Source organism: Leopardus geoffroyi, chromosome B2 (assembly GCF_018350155.1).
Source record: "Leopardus geoffroyi isolate Oge1 chromosome B2, O.geoffroyi_Oge1_pat1.0, whole genome shotgun sequence".
In the NCBI taxonomy this organism is placed as follows: Eukaryota; Metazoa; Chordata; class Mammalia; order Carnivora; family Felidae; genus Leopardus; species Leopardus geoffroyi.
In genome coordinates this window covers 33,359,482-33,378,368 of record NC_059332.1, presented here as the reverse complement: position 1 = coordinate 33,378,368, position 18,887 = coordinate 33,359,482, and the positions used below count along the sequence as shown (strand labels likewise).

The 18,887-nt window shown below is 52.0% G+C and overlaps 1 protein-coding gene and 2 non-coding genes across 3 annotated transcripts in view; all 3 read right to left on the bottom strand.

Annotated features, from left to right (window-relative positions):
* PACSIN1 (protein kinase C and casein kinase substrate in neurons 1) overlaps nt 1-12,506 on the bottom strand; it is a 56,943-nt gene extending 44,437 nt beyond the window's left edge. Inside the window, exon 1 of the mRNA XM_045497955.1 lies at nt 12,350-12,506. The gene's annotated coding sequence lies outside the window, so the exon portion shown is untranslated. The remainder of the gene's footprint in view (nt 1-12,349) is intronic.
* On the bottom strand, nt 1,292-1,376 carry TRNAQ-UUG. Its single transcript has one exon. It is a non-coding gene; the product is annotated as a tRNA-Gln (tRNA).
* Nucleotides 12,507-18,477: 5,971 nt separating the features above from the next.
* On the bottom strand, nt 18,478-18,550 carry TRNAE-CUC. The gene has a single exon. It is a non-coding gene; the product is annotated as a tRNA-Glu (tRNA).
* Nucleotides 18,551-18,887: the final 337 nt, after the last annotated feature.

Here is an 18,887-nt window from a genome sequence, read left to right as displayed (position 1 = left end):
GACTGGTGGTTGCCAAGAGCTTGAGGGAGGGGAACTGAGGAGTAATTGGCTTGAGGGTATGGGGTTCCTTTCTGGAGTGATGGAAATGTTCTGGAATTAGATAGTGGTGACGTTGCACAACTTTGTGAATGTGCTAAAAGCCACCGGATTATACTTTTTAAAAGGGATAAAATTGTATAGATATGGAATTATATCTCAATTTAGAAAATATATATCTATACCCCACAGCTCTTCAAAGAAATGGCTGATTGCAGCTCTGCGGAGACTAGAACATCTTCATTGCGGAAAGCAAGGACACTTCTAAACACAGTGTGTTTTGTGTGAAAAGGATGCCAGAGGCATCCCACAGGCCAAAGATGGGACAACTTAGGCATTATGCTGAGACTGTGTCTTCCTCTCTTTCTGTGTCTTCCTCTCTTTCTGCCCCTTCCCTGCTTGCACTCTCTCTCTCTCTCTTTTTCAAGAGTGAACAAACATTAAAAAAAGAAAAAAAACAAATAAGAATGCTCCGAGTGGCATTTTTCACCATAGCCACATATCAGAAACAACCCGGATGCGTGTAAACACTAGCCTGGAGAATTAAATCACGGTCTGTTCACATATTGGAACACTATACAACAAAGAAAAATGAAATAATTACTACTACAAAGAACACTCTAGATGCATGGTAAAAAGAAAATGCTAATTGAAAAAAAACAGCCATGAAAGAATAATAGTTCCGTTAATTAAAATTCACTTTTGTTATTTTTAATTTTTTAACGTTTATTTATTTTGGGGACAGAATACAAGTGGGGGAGGGGCAGAGAGAGAGGGAGACAGAAGATCCAAAGTGTGCTTCCCGCTGACAGCAGATAACCCGATGCAGGGCTTGAACTCACGAACCGTGAGATCATGACCTGAGCCAAAATCAAGAGTTGAACACTTAACCAACTGAGCCATCCAGATGCCCCTCCGTTAATTAAAATTCAAAGAGAGACATAACTATTTGGTTTTGGATGCATACTTACATGGTAAAAACAAAAACCAAGCAGCTAGTAACACTAACTATTTAGAACGGTGGTCCCTCTGGGAGAGGGGCCCAGTGGGGGACAGGGGTGCGGGGGGGGGGGTCTCTTAGAAATATAGCAATTTTTTTTGACCTACATGGTAGTGACAAGGATGTTGGCTTTGTATTAAATTTTTTTTTAATCTTTATTTTTGAGAGAGAGAGACAGCATGTGGGCAGGGGAGAAGCAGAGAGAGAGGAAGACACAGAATCTGAAGCAGGCTCCAGGTTCCGAGCTGTCAGCACAGCCTGACGCGGGGCTCGAACCCACGAACCATGAGATCATGACCTGAGCCAAAGTCAAACACTCAACCAACTGAGCCACCCAGGCGCCCCGGCTTTGTATTGATCTGTTAAAATGTATAACCTGTTTTATACACTTTTATATTTTAAAATGGGAAAAATACTCACTGGTCTCCTTTGGAGGTTGCCAGAACACGAACTCGTTGACTTTATAACTGATAAACAAAGGGAAAGAATCAAGCCTTTATCCTGCTAAACACACTATATTTCAGAAGAACGAAATAAACGAAGAGGCAAAGTTCTTTACAGAAGTCTAGCTTATGCAAACAAAATGATCAAATTAGAAAATCACCATCTGGTGAGGAGGAAAATGTGACAGAAATCAGACGTTAACTTGCAGTAAAGGTGGGGTGGCCACGGCTCTGGGGGCTCTCACCTCCCCTGCACCCCTCCAGCTGCTGTGGGGGGCACCTCACCTGCCTGCAGACCATAGCTCTCCAGCCATGCAGGCCACGCTGGAAGCAGAGAAACGGCTCCACTGGCTACACCAACTGGGTGACAGGCTAATTTGCATGTGCTTTGCATGCTATTTCATGTCCAGAATTTGCGCAAATATGCCTGGAGCTCTGCCAAGGGGGCCACAGGCCTCTCCTTGGCGCAGCCCCGGGAGGGAGCCTCTAGGCGTGAGGCTTGAGACAGAGCCTGGCCTCCAGTGCCCAGCTTAGCTGAACAATGTTTCAGAGCGGCTTGGGGATGGGGTAGAAAAAGGGCCCTAGGGGGAGCAGGGGTCTCAAGGATCTGGAGCTGATGCAGGTTGGGGCACCCACCCCCATCCTACTGCCTCACAGACCCGCATCACCAAGGCAGCGTGGGGGGCTCTCCACCCTTAACATCCCTCAGGCATTGACTCAGTTTCTCCCTATTGGGCTCGCCTTGACCCTGTGTGGGGGGTGGTAAGGCGTAAAGAAGCCTGCTGTGATTTGTCGCCCAACCCCCAGTCCTGTCCAGGGGCACCCAGGCCAAGCCAGCTTTGCAGCTTACCAGGCCAGCTGGTATGAGGGGGAGGGGCCCCCAATGCCCAGGCCAGCTGGGACTGGCCCAAGGGCCCACCCGGCCAGTCGGGACGGTGACAAAGGGGCTGGGAGGCAATGCAGGGCAGATGCAGGAACCCTAGGCCCTGTAGGGTCGGGGAGACCTCCCCTCAGAAGTGCCCGTCTGGGGCCCGGCCAAGTGGGGCAGGTGAGATGGCAGCTGGTCACCCAACACTTGGGGAGCAGGCAAGGGGAACAGCCTGGTGTCCGATGGAGCTCCTGATAGAGGTGACACCAGATATCCCGCTGTGGGTGGAGCTGGGGGAGGGGAGGTGGGAGTGAGAGTCGCGTTCAGACCCTGTTGGAGTCCCAGCTCTATCACGCATTCGCGAGGGACCCTGGCCCGAAGCCTGAGGCCCCTCTGCAGCCTCAGCTTGCCCATCTGAAATGGGTGCTGTGACCCTGCGGTGTGTGAATGCACACGAAGAGCCTAGCACAGTGCCCAGCACACAAGAAGTGCTCAACGGGCACCGCGTGTTGTCCATGCTGTCATTGCAGAGGCTGGGGCTCAGGGCTCCTGGGGGGTCAGCAGGGTGCGGACAACAGGAGAGGGGGTTCGCTCGTCACTGAATGGCCAGCAACCTGCTCGCTGAACGGAAGTGTGAGAGGACAACTAGGAACCAGCAGCCACTAAGACGTTAACCAGCCAGTCAGAGGGTCCCCTGGAAGAATCTGAGCTCCAATCCCAGGTCTGTCCCTTCTTGGCTGTGCCACCCCAGGCAAGTCATTCCACGATCCCACCCCCAGGACCTCGACTTCCTCATCTATCAAACAGGAATAATGGTCACTAATAGATCCCTCCCTCACAGCCGATGGCCGGACGGGGAGCAGCAAATGGGTATGAAAACGGAGGAGGTGTGCACGATGCCCTAGACCGCTGCCCCCCTTCGGGGGGTTGGCCGGGGCTTCTGGGTGAGGCGCCTCCTCACCCGAGATGCCCAAGAGGTCATGCCCTCCCCCGGGGAGCAGCCAATGACTGCCCGGTAAGGGGGTACACAGTGGCCTGGCTCCTTGCTTGCCTCAAGGCGGGACAACCCCACCCCTGCCACTTGCTGCACCCCTCTCGAGCACTCTGCAGGCTCCCTCCTGCCCTTCTGTGAGCTGCCTGCAATAAATCACTTGCCCAGGAATCTCTGTCTCCGATTATGCTTCCCTATGCTTCCCGCATCTGACCTAGGACAGGAAGTATTTTGTAAACTCTGAAGCATTGTTTTATTTTCCAGGAAATGCTGAAGAGAGAGGAGCTGACCAAGAATCATGTAAGGGGAAGAGGAGGTCTGCTCTGCGGGCAGTCATGCTGCCCTGCCCTCACGAGCTCCCAGGGAGGCAGGGGAGACAGACAGGAAACCAACAACATCGTAACATCAGGGATAGGTAAGTGCTATGAAGGAAACTAAAGCAGGGGGCAGAGGGTGGAGAACAATGGCAGCTACTTTAGGTGAGATGCTCTGGGAAGGCCTCTCTGAGGAGGTGACGAGGGCAGAGATGTGAAACATCAGAAGCCATGCTGACCTCTGCAGCCAGGCACAGGGAACAGCAGTGCAAAGGCCCTGAGGCAGGAGGATATCTGATACATCCAAAACCGGCGGGGAGCCCAGTGAGGAAGGAGTGAGTGGCATGAGATGAGGTCAGCAGTACTGAGTAGCAAGCCATGCAGGGCCTTGTAGACTGTTACAGGACTTTTTATAGGACTTTGGGTTTTATTCCAAACAAGAGGGAGTCATTGAAGTTTTGAGCAGAGGAGGGACATGATCTGACTGAGGTTTTGAAAGGGTCTCTTTGGCTGCTAGGGCAAGGAGAGAGGCAAGGGAGACCAGGCAGAGGCTGCTGCAATAATCCGGGAAAGCCACAGTGGCGGTTCAGAAGGGAGGGCGGCAATGGACAACGTGGTGAGAAGTGGTCAGACTCTGGGCGTCATGAAGGTAGAGTCAGGAGGGCTTACTGAACAGAGCATGAAGGGGAGTCAGAAGACAGATGAATCCAACTACCCAATTTACAGAGGGGACAGAGGAACATGTTAATCCACACCACGGAGATACCACCAACAAAATCCGGCTGCGGGAAATTCCAGGGGACAAATAACCTGGTTTCTCCTATAAATAAATTGCCAAGGATGAAGGAAAAGATGGAGAGGGAACCTATGGATTAAAAGAGACTGACACAGGGGTGCCTGGGTGGCCCAGCCGGCCAAGCGTCTGACTCTTCATTTCGGCTCAGGTCATGATCTCACAGTTCGTGAGTTTGAGCCCTGCATTGGGCTCTGTGCTCACAGTGCAGAACCTGCTTGAGATTCTCTCTCTCTCTTTCTCTCTCTGCCCCTCCCCAACTCTCTCTCTAAACAATAAATAAACATTTTTTAAAAGGGAAAAAAAGAGACTAACACATCAACCAATAACAATATGTAAATCTTATTTGGATCTTGAGTCAAATGAGCCATAAAAAGAAAAAGAAAGAAAGAAAGAAAGAAAGAAAGAAAGGTCTGCAATAACTGGGAACATGAATACTCAATGGATATGTGACAATATAAAGGAAAGGAAAGTTTCTTCTTAGGTATAATAATGGTACTGTGCTTATGTTGGGAAAAGTCTTTATCACTTAGAGATACATCTTGGTATATTTGTAATGAACTGATGCCTTGGAGTGATCCCACCCAGTTTGAATTACTAGGGGAAAAGGAGAATAGGGGGCAGAAACGAAACAAGACTGGCCATGAATTGATAGGAGTTGTAGCTGAGCAACGGGTACATGGTGGTTCGGGAAGCTATTCTCTCTACTTTTGTAAATGCTTATATTTTCCCATAATAAAAAGTTCAAAATGTAAAGAACAGAAGAGGAAACTGAGTCCCAAGGCAAGGTGTTGAATGGCCCAAGGCCCCTGCATGAGTCAGTATAAGGGCCAGGACCTCACCCTGTCGCCCCCCCCCTCGCCCCTGCCCCCAGCCCATGCTCCTGCCCTCCCTCAGCTGTCTCTCTTCTCCAGTGGTTGGTCAAGGTTGGACTGAGGCAGGCCAAGGACAGGGTGGGTGGCCCTGGGAGGGCCCAGGTGGGACAGAAGGGAGCTGAGGGGCTCTGGGCCACCTGTCCCAGAAAGTCCAATGAGGCCAATGGCGTCAAATATTTGGCATATTCCCCACCAGCCTCACTTCCCACTTCCTCCCTCAGGTTCCTACACTGACTTCCTCCCCAGAGCCCCCTACAACCCACCTCTCCAGCCTATGCACCTTTGTCCCTGCTGTCACTTTGCCTGGAAGGCACCTTCCACCTCTACGAACCTACCATCTTTTTCCTTCCGGATCTACCTCCCGCAGAAGACCTTCCATGGTCTTCGGGAGCATGCCTCTTCTTCACTGCCTAACGACAGGTGCCGTGGCGTAGAGGTCAAGAGCGGAGCCTCTAGATCCAGACCGCATGGGTGTGAATCCTGCCTCAGCCACTTACTCGCAGTGTGACCTCAGGCAAGTCACTTAACTTCAGTTTCCACATCTGTAAAATGGGTATAACCTTGTAAGGTCACTAAGGAAACTAAATGAGTTAAAAAATACGATGAAGAAAATAGTGCCCGGCACATGTCAGTGGACCTCAGGCCCCCTTGGGCCCCCTGGCACTGCTGTCCAGGGCCTGCCTCCCTCCTTCGTCTCCCCCGCAGGAGACCTCAGTACCACGCACACGGTGGGTGCCCAACACCACTTTCATGGAGACTTGGCTTCTGCAATGCTTCTGCCTGCCTGACACCCAGACTTCCCTTAGCCCCTTGCCCATCCCACCAGGTTGCATCCACCCCAGGAAGACAAGGAAGGAAAGGAGAAAGAGGGGTCCCAGGAGGCCAGGAGAAACTGGTCCCATGAGGGGCCCAGTTCAAAACCAGCCACAAACAAAAATTTAAACCCAAGTGGCAGCATCCGACTCAAACGCCGTCAAACTAAGGGGAAAGCAATTCAAACGCTCATTTTTTAAGATTTCTAAGAAAAACCCCAGATATCATCAAGTATAATTTTAATTATGTTTTTTTTTTAAATTTTTTTTTTCAACGTTTATTTATTTTTGGGACAGAGAGAGACAGAGCATGAACGGGGGAGGGGCAGAGAGAGAGGGAGACACAGAATCGGAAACAGGCTCCAGGCTCTGAGCCATCAGCCCAGAGCCCGACGCGGGGCTCGAACTCACGGACTGCGAGATTGCGACCTGGCTGAAGTCGGACGCTTAACCGACTGCGCCACCCAGGCGCCCCTTAATTATGTTTTTATGACTAATGACATTTGCTGTCAGAAAAGGCAAACAGCACGGCATGGCTGAAACGAAAAGGAAACATTCCCCATCTTGCTTGGCACTGAGCCTCCTAATACCTGCCCCCAGAGGTAAGCTCTGATAACGACGGGGTACACAGCCTTCCAGACATTTCTATGCAGTGTGGACACAGAGGTACACATGTATATATATTTTTAACGGACTCATACTAAATATGCTATTCTACAAAGTCACTTGCCTCAACCTGCCATACCTGCTGACCATCTGTTCCTTCTGGTCAGATCTCCAAGCCTCTAAAACAGTGGCTGGCACCCAGGAGACACTCAGTGGAGACTCACTGACCAAATGGAAGAACTGAACAGCTGCCTAAAATCACACGGGCCGGAGAGGTCCTAACTACACCACCGGCCCTCCTGATGTGGCTCTGCCACACTGACCGTCTCCACCCAGCTGTCTTTGCACCCCACTACGAGGGCACCTGGGGGAGAAACTGCCAGATCAAAGCTTTGATTACTATGGCCCACCTATTCTCCCCGGCTGAGGTGAGACTTCCTGTTTCCCACACTCTCTGCCACCTAAGAGCTTTAGTATGATGAGGACTTTGATTTCTCGAATGCATTAACATTATTATAGTGACGCCACCCTTGATCATCGAATCTCCTTTTGTGCCTCCTGAATAAATGAGAGCACGGCCCCGTATTTCTGAGCGGCACCAGAGAACCAAACGCCACAAATGAGGAGTTATTCTCTCGACAGTAAACAAACAGTTTGCGGACACAAAATTCGAAACCGTCTCGTTGATTTCGAAAAGAGGGATACTTTAATTTCTTTTTAACTGTCAGCTTCAAACAAGTAGCGATTGAGCCCGTCCACAGTACAAAAGAAGAGAAAATTAGGACCCCCCCCCACACTTCACCTCTCTTTCTCTTTACCCCTCTCCATTCCCTCTATAGGGTAGCCAGATGTAGCAACTAAAAATGCAAGACACCTACTTAAATTTACTTCCAGATAAACAACAAATAAAATTCCTAGTGCGAGTGCATTCCACGCAATATTTAGGGCACGCTTGTACTAAACAAATTTGTGGTTTCTCTGAAGGTCAAATGTAACTGGGCATCCTGGATTTACTTTATCCAGTAAGCCTACCGCAGCACCCCCTGCCCCCAGCATTTTAACATGAAGTGATTTTTAAACTTTATTTATTTTTTTAATGTGTATTTATTTACTTGGGGAGAGCAGGGGAGAGGCAGAGAGAGAGGGAATCCCAAGCAGGGCCCTCACTGTCAGCGCAGAGCCTGGCAGGGGGCTCGATCTCACGAACTGTGAGATCATGACCCGAGCTGAAATCAAGAGTTGCGGCAAACTGACTGAGCCACCCAAGCGCCCCAATATCAAGTGATTTTTAAAGAGTACCCGAGGCTTCCTCTGCCCTCCCAGCCATCAGGCAGCCCACTGGCCCTGCCACCCAAGAGGTCTAGGGAGGCACCTCTCCGCCACGCCCACGGGCACACTCCCCACCTCTCCCTCCCCCCCCCCCCATGGCCCCACCAACCTCCCCCCTCAGAGCCAGGTTCCTGCTGGTCTTCTCCCCTTGTGGATTCCTTCCCACCCATCCTTTCTGGTGGTAAGCTCTGTCTCTGGTCCCAGCTGCCGGGGCGGGGGGGGGGTGGGGGGGGGGTGATGCCAGCACATGACCCTTGGCTAGCAGCCCCTCATTGCTGCTGCTGCAGAACCACCTGCCTAAGGCCAAGCCCAGGGCCCCACCCAGAGCCTGATGGGTGCTGAGGTCTAGCTGCCTGACCGTCAAGTTCTGCTCGAAAGGGTTGCTCTAGGGGCGCCTGGGTGGCGCAGTCGGTTAAGCGTCCAACTTCAGCCAGGTCACGATCTCGCGGTCCGTGAGTTCGAGCCCCGCGTCAGGCTCTGGGCTGATGGCTCAGAGCCTGGAGCCTGTTTCCGATTCTGTGTCTCCCTCTCTCTCTGCCCCTCCCCCGTTCATGCTCTGTCTCTCTCTCTGTCCCCAAAATAAATAAACGTTGAAAAAAAAAAAATTAAAAAAAAAAAAAAAAAGAAAGGGTTGCTCTAGCTCCAGAGCTCATGGTGGGTCCCTGAGGTTGTCCGTGGCCGCCTGCATCAGAGCTCCGCTTCTCCCTCCACCCCATCCTGCCTGCTTCCTTCCCTGGTGTCCATGGGCAAGGCTCAGGGACACCCTCCCCCCCCCGTCACCTACACACTGATCCCCCTCACTTTCTACCCGGCCTGTCCTCAGTCCCCATCTCCCCCCACCCCTGCCCCAGTCTGCTGCCCCCCTGACTGGAAACCAGCCACAAAGTGCCTACATCAGGTGGGTCTGATGCTGGCTAATGGAGTTTGCTTGGCTTTCCAGTACATTCTTCATTTTCCACAATAAACACATATTATTTTGGGAATAAGAAAATAAAAGCTTTTTTTTTTTTTAATTTAAGAAAAATGTAAAACCAAATCAAGCACCCCTCCTCCACCTGGCACACCCACTCCTTCCCCACCCCCCCAACCTGCCCCCTCATCCTGTTTCCCGGGGGTAAGCTTCCCCCAAATGGGTGAACTCCCCTACCCCAAGTGCTCTCCCCTGTCCCACCAGGTCCACAGGCCCTTTCACCTCTCCAGTGAAGGCTTTCTACCACCAGCTTATCCCTGCTGTGGGGCTATACGCAAATTTATGAGTGGTTTCCTCAACTCCTGTGGGGGAGAAGAAAAATGCTGTATGTGTCCCGAGGTTGGTGGCATGAGGGGCCACATTCACTCATTCCCTAAGGGAGCTAGGGCTATCCGGTGCCAGGCACTGGGGACACTAGGAACAGGACACAGACCCTGCCCTTGGACTTCATGGCCTTTGGGGTGGGAGAAGGCGGGGCAACAACCAAATGCCCCAGAGGGTGCTATGGGGGAGGGGGCGCTGAGCAGCAGGCCCAGGTAGAGAAACTTCTGGGAGGAACCGAAGTCTCAGCCACCCCAGGGTGAGAAGAAATGTGTAGGGAGGAGGAAGGAGAGTGTTCTAGTGGCGGGGGGGGTGGGGGGGAACAGCCTGTGCACAGGCCTGCAGGTGAGAGAAGCGTGACTTATTTCAGGAACTGAGAGCAGTTCAGAGCAGCTGGAGGGCAGAGGGAGGGTGAAAAGAAAGAGGAAACAGAGGCTTGGGGAGGGCAACAGTGCCAGTTTTAGGAGATTGCCCTTTGTCCATTTGAAGGATGCAGAGCAGGGTCAGCTGTGCATCCTACAAAGGTGACCCTCCTGCTCCTTGAGATTGGTTAGTATTCTCAGCAGCCGCAACCCCCCAGTCACACTTAATCTTGCACCTCCCACCCACAGCGCCTGAACTTTAGCCACTGAGGACCTGAAACCTGCATCTCCGTGGAGACAGCAAGACCCCAGCAGCCAGCTTCACAGCCCTCTTGCTCTTGCAATAGAGAATACAAGTTAAGAGCATGGGCTCTGGAGCCAAAGTTCAAATCCGAGCTCCTCCACTTTCAGACTGTGTGACCTTGGACAGATCACTTCTCTGTGCCTCAGTCTCCCCTTTTGTAAAATGGGGATAATAGCGTCCCTACTTCATTGGGCTTTTGTGAGGATTGAATGAGTTAATAGTTGGAATAGGACCTGGCACATGACGAATGCTGTGTGCTGGTAGTTTCTACTGTTATTACTGCACCCTCTTCTCGAGACCCCCCCGCCCCTGCCCAGGGCCAACCCCTTCCAGGCACTAACACATCCCCCCCTCGCCTCTCCCTACCCCTGAAGCACCCCTCCATGCTTCCTTACCCTCTCCATTACTAGGAGCCAAGACAGCCAGGGAGGGGGATCCTTGGGGTTCTAGAACAATCACACTCTGACCTGCGTCTGGGGCCTCACCCCAGCTCCCTGGAGCCCAGTGGAGAGAGCACTGGACTTGGAGCCAGGAACTGAGTGCCATCCCTGGCTCTGCTGCTGACCTTCTCTGGGCCTCAGTCTCCCCCTCTGTAAGGCCAGGACAAGAACATCTTGCAGATGTCTTGGCTGTCAAAGGAGCAACAAAGGCCAGAAAGAAACTCTGCACATGTCCATATCCGTCATAGACCTCAGAACCCCTGGCCTCTTCTTCCGGCCTGGGTTTCCTCCTCCACACGGTGGAATCAGGAGATTTGCTCTGAGCTCGCCACGAGGACCCCAGAAGCTGAAGATGGCCTGGCTTGGGACTTCCCAAACTCCCTGAAGCTGACCAGAACTTTCCCAAAGGCTGAGACAGAGACAGAGACCCCTGAGCTGAGCACCCCAGGAAGAAAATGCCAACCCAGGGGCCTGAGGGAAGCCAGACTTCCACCAGGCCTTCTACCAAGCCTAGATTAGACCAGGGCACTCAAACCAGGGGCCCAAAAAGACCCTCTGAAGCCATTGGGACTGTGACGTCTATCTCCAAATGTCATCACTATCCATCAGCCGCAGGACCAGAAAGGGCCTAAATGGGACTGTCTGATTTTGGTGGCTCTTAGTCCTGGAGGATGGAAGGAAAGCCCCAGAGGAGGCTCACTCCCCAGCTTCAGGTTGCCAGCTATTTCCCATAGTCCAAATTCATTCATTCACTCATTCTACAAACATTTACTTGGTGCCAGGCCCTGGTCAGGTTCAGGGTCAATGGCAGAAGTGAATGGAACAGATTCTTACCCTGAAGCCACCTCTGGTCCAGAGGGTGACAGACAAGACATAAATAACTAAACCACAAGGCAGACTAGGTTGAAGAATGCAGGGCAGGAGGCAAGGATCTCACCTGGGGTATCACGAAGCTTCCTGGAGGGGGTGGTTTGTGAGTGGTGATTTGCATGTGATGGGAAGGTCAGGTGGGCCTTTGGAAGGCACAGAACTTCCAAAATCATTGACGGTTCTGTTTGCACCCCGGCTGTGCCAGAGCCAGGGCAATGTAGGTTATTTATGGTTGTGCCCAGAGAAAAGCGGCCACATGTGTCACTGCACGTGGGGTGCAGAGCTGGGCTGTGGGGGTAGGGGGCAGCCGGGGCTTGAAGCTGGGTCTGGCCAAGCTCTGGGGTTTGCCACTGTGCCCCTCACACCCTGATGACTTTAATCTTTTCCTGCCCTCCTAAGGCAAAAATAAGAGGGAGAGGGTTCCAACCGGCAGCAAGTGGCCTGGGGGATAGGGTGGAGAGCAGTGTCAGAAAGACCATGGCTTCTGCTGTATTTACAGGCTACTTAGCATCACCTCCTTCTCTCCTCCCCACTCCCATCCCAGCTATGAGGGAAGGGGTAGAGAGACAGAAGAAAATGTCTTTAATTGTAAACCAGACACGGCATAGGGCGCATCAACTGCTGTGTTTCTCCCAGCCCACTCTGATCCATAAATAGCTTACGCACCAAGCTGGCACAAGCCCACCCGCCCTGCTGGGACCACACCGCCCCAGGCCAGAGACTCGGAACCCCCGGGCCTGGGTCCCAGCTTCCCCAGGAACCTATTTCCTGCGTTTTCCCCAGGGTAAAGGCCTCCGCTGCTAGCTGCCTTTCCCAAGGGGCCGGGCGCAGGGGCATCCTGGCATTGCCTGGGTGATGCCCGCGAGCCCCGGTGCCTGCAAGGCAGCCCCGGCGCGCGCCCACTTCTCTCCAGTGCCCAATCCCCGAGGTATCAGCTTCTGCGCCCACCGCAGACCCGCATCCCTAACTGCCCCCCCTCCCTCCGCACCCTCTCTCCCAGGGCCAGACCCCCTACCTGGGGGCAGGAGGGCCCGGCACCATCGGCGGCGCCACGGGGCAGAGCGGGGCGTCTGGGGCCGGCCTCAAGCCCGGACGACTTCCCGGGGGAAGAGGAGGCTGCGCCGCCGCCGCCGCCGCCGCCGCGTCTCTCCGGACCGCGCCGGGGCTGCGGGAAGGAGGAAGGTCAGAGCCGAGGAGGCGGGGGGAGGAAGGAGGAGGCGTGCACAGATGGGCGCAGATTAGAGAGGCATTTTTAGCGAGCCAATGGCAGCTCGGCGCAGGGCGGCGCGGTGCCTGCGCAGGTGCCGAGGAGGCAGCTCCCGGCTTAGCAGGCGCCCGCGGAGGGGGGACCCGCTCCCCCAGGTCCCCGGCCGGCGCCCGCCTCCAGGGGCTGCTCCCGGATGGCGCTCGCCCGCCCCTCGTCCCCCCCGCCCCAGCCCCCCTGCAACGGCTCTCCGGAGCCGGGGGCGTCGCTCCCCTCCCCTCATTGCCCTTTCCACACCTTCTGGGACATTCTTCCGGCCCTGACCGTCCGTCTGTCGGTTTCTGGCCTCTCCTAATCCTACGTGTTCTGGTACGAGCGGGTGCGTGTATGGTGAGAGTGAGTGTGTGTGTGTTTGTGTGTGTGTGTGTGTGTGTGTGTGAGCGAGCGCGCTCTGGAGGGACGGCCCCTCCTGCCCCATCCCATCCTCCCCCGCCCCCACATCACCTTCGCCCAGAAGTGCCCCCGTTGACCCCATGGGGCAGGCATTAAACCTCGTGCCCTAGTTCCTGTTGGACGTGCTGTCCCCAAGATAGACCCTAGGCCATCTCCTTGGGGCTGGGGGGGGGGGGGAGGCGGGGAGTGGGGGGAGGGTTGTTGTAACCCCCACCGGCTTTGCCTTGACCCCTCGCTCTTCTTGCCCTGAACCGGGAATGTTTCGGGGAGCGTGGACACTGCAGGGAGACTGGGGCAGCTCTTCTCACTGTAGATAGATGCAAGGGGCTGATGATTTATTCAACACCGATCTGTTGAGAGCCTATCTTGTGCAAGGCACCACCAGGGCTGGGCTCCCTCCAGTAGAGTGCAAAACAGACCAAATCTCTACCCTCAGGCAGAGCATGTGTGAGGGGAAAATGCTGAGTACAATAAATAGTATAAAGAATATGTTTTAAGATTGTATGCACAAAGTAGGAAAATAAAGCTAGGGAAAGGGGAAGATAATGGGAGTGTTCACAGGGTGATTAGGTACTAGGCATTTATGGGGAACGGGGGTGGCTGAATTTGATTGTAAGCCCCTCAGGTGGTCCTGCAAACTCTCCTTAGCCACAGACCTCACCACTCCCTATTGTCTGTACCTGGGCTGATCACACATGTTTCCTGCCATCCCTCTCCCATCCTCCCTCACCAGAGGCACCGAATGAAATTCATGACCCTAGTGACCAGGGGGAATGCCCACGTGCAGCATTTGTTCAATGAGAATTCTCTGAGTACTGATTTCCTGTTAGGTGTTAGAGCCTGGAGGAATTCAACACCCGGTTAGGGGGGCCAGATGACAGTACCTACCCCAAGGATGAAGAGGATAGCCACGTGAGTGCACAACGTCCCAGAGAAGGTCAAAGGGCTCTGGTTTAGGGTCATCCAGGAAGGCTTCCTGAAGGAGGCAGTATCCCGATGAGTGTGCTGGGATTCTGATGAGCCAGATGGGGCAAGAGGCAGCAAAGGATTATTGAGACAGGCCAGCAAAACCAGGAGACATTTGGCAGGTGGCTGGGCTGGGGTCCCAGAGCATAATGGACACCCTCCATGTAAGGAATACGTTCATGTCTGGAGCTGATGAAATCCCACCATCTTCCACACCCTAGCAGTTCCTGGTTCCAGTTGCCCTCCCATCAACCTGGAATTGCCCATTGCCAGGAGGAGATGTGTTGAGCATGTAGAGAAGAAATCATGGACTCCACTCAATTGCTTGTTTGCTGGGTAAAAAAGGACATATTACTTAACCCCTCTGAGGTTTAACTTCCTTATCTTAATAAGCTGTGTGACAACTTACTTAATTGATCTATGCCTTGGTTCCCTTGTTTGGAAAATGGACACGGCAACAACACCTGCCTCACAGGTCCTGTGAATGTTACACAAGACAATAAAGATGAATTGCTTAGCACGTAAGTACTCAGAGACTTTTCTTGTTTTTATTATCACGATAATTACACTTGCTTCACAGGGTTGTTGGAATTAGACAAAGGATGTCAGGCACCTAGTTTAGTGCCTGGAACATAACAGGTGTGAAATAAATCGTGACTATTATTACCATTAACTACATGTACCCCCAAATCTCTCCCCTTTTGGTCTACCATGGTGCTGTGACGTTCCTGTTAGAATTTTCTTAATGTGAAGAGGCTAATTCCCCAAGAGCTCTTAAAATACAGTCTGGGATGGATAGACTACAATACCTGCCCCTCCCCTACGTTAGCCTGCTTTGATGTAGATGGAATGGAGCCCAGGACTGGTATGTTTTAAAAAGGTAGTAAAATCCAGAGCATGGGACACTGACGGATAAAAGACGCTCGGTGTCCCTTGGCAGCCAGGCATTTAGTGGAGGATGGTAAGAGTGGGAAGGGTATGGGTATTCCCAGGGGATGGGGTCATAATGCAGAGGGGAAGAAGGGCTAGGGGGCTGGAGGTTGACAGAAGCTGAAACCAGTTAGGGCAGCTGTGGGAAGGAGAATAGAGGGTTAGACCTGATGGGGCAGATGATGGAGAGAGCAGTAGGGAAGTGAAGAGGCTGACAGGCTGGGCTTACTCCCCCTGAAGTTGAGATATGCCCAGCCTAGAATTAAGACCCTAGCAGCCCAAGCCCGGGGGGGGGGGGGGGGGGGAGGGGGGGGGAATGGGAGTGGAAAACACACACACACACTGGTCCATGTGTAAACAAAATAACATTTTATTTTGGAAATTGACACAGAATTTCCATGCTTCTTAAAATTGAACTAGCTTCCTTCTCGATTTTCTGATTGTAAAACTTATGCTTATCAGAGCTGACCACCCCTATCTCTCTCCCCCCTTATTGTTCTGTGCCCCATCCAGAGAATAATACATTTATCTGTTTCACTCTTCAAGGCACTTTTCACATCTCTTGTTTCCCCAACAATTCACTGTTCTCAGTCCCATTAAGTTCCAGATACAGGGATTCAATGGGACCCTTCTCCCCACTGAGAGCCCCAAGCCATGCCTCGGTCATGCTAGCCTCCTGTGCTAGACTCTGCATGCCACACAGAGCAAGGAGGCAGGCACAGCCCTCCCCGGATGAGTTTCCAATGCAGACAAGACAAAAAGGACATGTTCAGACCGGCACTGAACAATCCTGTGGAATTCACCAATGAGCGAATAATGGATTAGTGATCAACATCACATGGTTAGCCTGGGAACGGTGGAGGGGAGATGGGAAAGATTTGGATTCCCTTTTTGTTCCATCCAATATGGAAGGCTTCAAGGAGGAGGTGAAGTTTTGAAGAGTTTCTCTATACTCCCCACATCTCTGGTTGGAAAGGAAGGGCAGGAAGTGTGTCCCAATTTTGACAGAGCAGGACTCTGAAGCCCAGAGAGGAAAAGTGACTCGTCAAGGTCACACAGCGCATCGGTGACAGAGCTGGGCTAAAAACAGATCTCCTGACTTTTGGTCAGGTGCTGTCGTCACCAGATTCCTCTACCTCCCCCGCAAACCTGCACGGAGGTGGGGCAGGACAGAGCGGGGAAGCCATTGGCCCAGGAGCCCATGGTGTTTTATTTTTTGAGCTGCCTCCCAACAGCACGCAAGGAGGTGAGCAAGACACCCCCAAGGGACAAAAGTACTGTAAAAACAGCCTCACAGCCCCTTCTGCCCTCTCCTTATCTTCCCACCAGCTGGCTTCGCACTTGCAAATTGGTTTCCATCACCTGCTGGGTGGACAGAGGCTGTTGCCAGCTGTGCCCTGAATCTGGAGACCAAAGTGTCAGGAGTCTTGGAATTGTAGCTTTCTCTGCTCATGACTCATGCCAGGGGGGTTAAAAATGTCCCGAAGACCTATTGTCTTGACAAGACATTCAATCTTGGGAGGTGCCCAGAGTTGGGACCCAGACTATGCATGAGAGAGGGCTCACCCTAGGACATACACAGACAATGGCAAAGTCAGAGCGCTTTTCTTAGACCAGGCACTTTCCAAGCACTTTACACACATTAACTATGAGGATAGGTTCGATTACTACAGACGTGGAAACGAAGGCCCAGAGAGGTTAGGTAACTTGCCCAAGGTCACACAGTTTGGTAAGCAACAAAGCTGAAATTCAAACCCAGGCAATCTGGTTCCAAAAGCCAGGCTTTTAATCATTTAGCTAGGAAAGGAGCAAACACTTACTGAGGGTCTTATTGTGCACAGAAGGATTTTACATGACCTCATTTAGTACTATTATCCCCATTTTACAGATAAGGAAACTGAGGTTTCGCCAGGTCTTTCCATGAGGCCTCAAAGCATAAAAAAGGAGATCTTTGATATGGTCCATAGGGTTTCTGCTCTGGAACACACGACAGTGGCCTGGACACCATCGCCACCTAGTGGCAGTGTACCTTAAATGCGGGCAGGTTACCTAATTGGATGCTGGGTATCAAGTTCAACAACACCCAATAAAGATTTTGTGTTCTGGCTTTAGTTTTTAATTCGTGTCCTGAACAACAGAGAGACGTGGTTCACTAATACTCTGATATTGAAGATGCGGTAATGGGCAGAGTTCACCATTTGTAATATCAGCCTCAAAATTAATACCTAGGGGAGAGGAATGTATATGGTGTGTTGATTTTTTAGTTTTCTAAGGGCTTTTGTATATATTATCTCCTTTGACTCTTACCACATTTGGTACTACTTTGACTCCTACTATTTTTTAAATGTTTATTTATTTTTGAGGGGGAGGGGGAGAGGCAGAGAGAGAGGGGGACAGAGGTTTTGGATCCAACTCTGTGCTGACAGCAGAGAGCCCAATGCAGGGCTTGAACTCACGAACTGTGAGATCGTGACCTGAGCAAAGTCAGACACTTAACCAACTGAGCCACCCAGGCGTCCCTTGACTCTTACTATTTTTAATGAGGAAATGAGATTTGTCAAGGGAGCCTTGATTAAGTTGGCATTGGAACCTAATCCTAGTGGCTCCAGAACCTGTATCTTATGATTGGAGAAGCCCCATTGGGTCAAACTCCCACCTTCCAGGCCCAGAGACTTGCCCAAGGATTTCATGGGTCAGTGGCAGGCCTGAGTCTTGATCACAGGTCTCCTGAATGATAGGGCTGAGTTCCTTTCCAACCCTGGACTGTGTTTTGGCTTCCAAAGCAAACCCTACTAGAAGGAAAACCAAGGTTTATGCAAAGGCTTTGGCATGAGGCTCGCTGCTGCAAAACACCCCCTTCAGCCCATGGTCTCTGCTTTGCTGCTTTCCAGGCTGAGGGTCTGGGGTCTTCCTTCCAACTGGTTCTCTTTCATCATGCAGCCAGTGTTAGGCCGAGGAAGAGAAAAAAAAAATGACACTGGTAGACTTGTCTGCTCGCCACCCCCACCCTCCTGCCACTTGTCCCCTTTCATGCTGGTCCCCCCCCCCCCATTCCAGAGCCAGGAAGCCCAAGCCAAGAGGAAAAGACCCTCATGGGATGTAGAGCCAGGGGACTGGAATCTGATCCCGGTTCTGCCACCAACTCTCCAGGTGGCCTCTCAAACCTCAGTTTCCTCACCAACACAATGGGTATGGATCCCAGCATAGTGTGTTAGAGCTGCAGACTGCAAACTACCCAAGTGCTCCTCCACACGGGATGTATTAGAAACGCCATGGCATAGCCAAGCAATGGAATATTGTTCCTTTTTAAAGGAAAGCTATTTGGGGCGCCTGAGTGGCTCAGTTGATTGAGCGTCTGACTTTGGCTCAGGTCATGATCTCGTGGTCTGTGATTTCGAGCCCTGCGTCGGGCTCTATGCTGACAGCTCGGAGCCTGGAGCCTGCTTCGGATTCTGTGTGTGTGTGTCTCTCTCTCTGCCCCTCCCCTGCTCATGCTCTGTCTCTCTCTCGCGCTCTCTCAAAAATAAATAAGCATTTAAGTAAAGGAAAACTATTTTATTTTATCTTACGTAGGCTTCAGGCCAGCACAGAGTCCAACGTGAGGCTTGAACCCACGACCCCGAGATCGAGAGTCGCATGCTCTACCAACTAAGCCAGCCAGGCACCCCTCGAGCAATGGAATATGATGCAACTGATAAAAAAAAAAAGTGGGGCTGGGGCACCTGGCCGGGTCAGTTGGTGTAACATGTGACTCTTGATCTCAGGGTTGTGGGTTTGAGCCCCACGTTGGGTGAGGAGACCACTTAAAAAAATCGAACAAGGCAGCTCTTGATGTTCTGATACAAAACAATCACCAAATATCTACTTTAAGGGAAAAAAGGTGCAAGGCTGTGAGTATAGTCACTACCATTGTGTGTGTGTGTGTGTGTGTGTGTGTGTGTGTGTGTGTGTATTCTTTTAAGTGGTGGTGGAAGAATATATACCCATGTTTGCTTGTAAA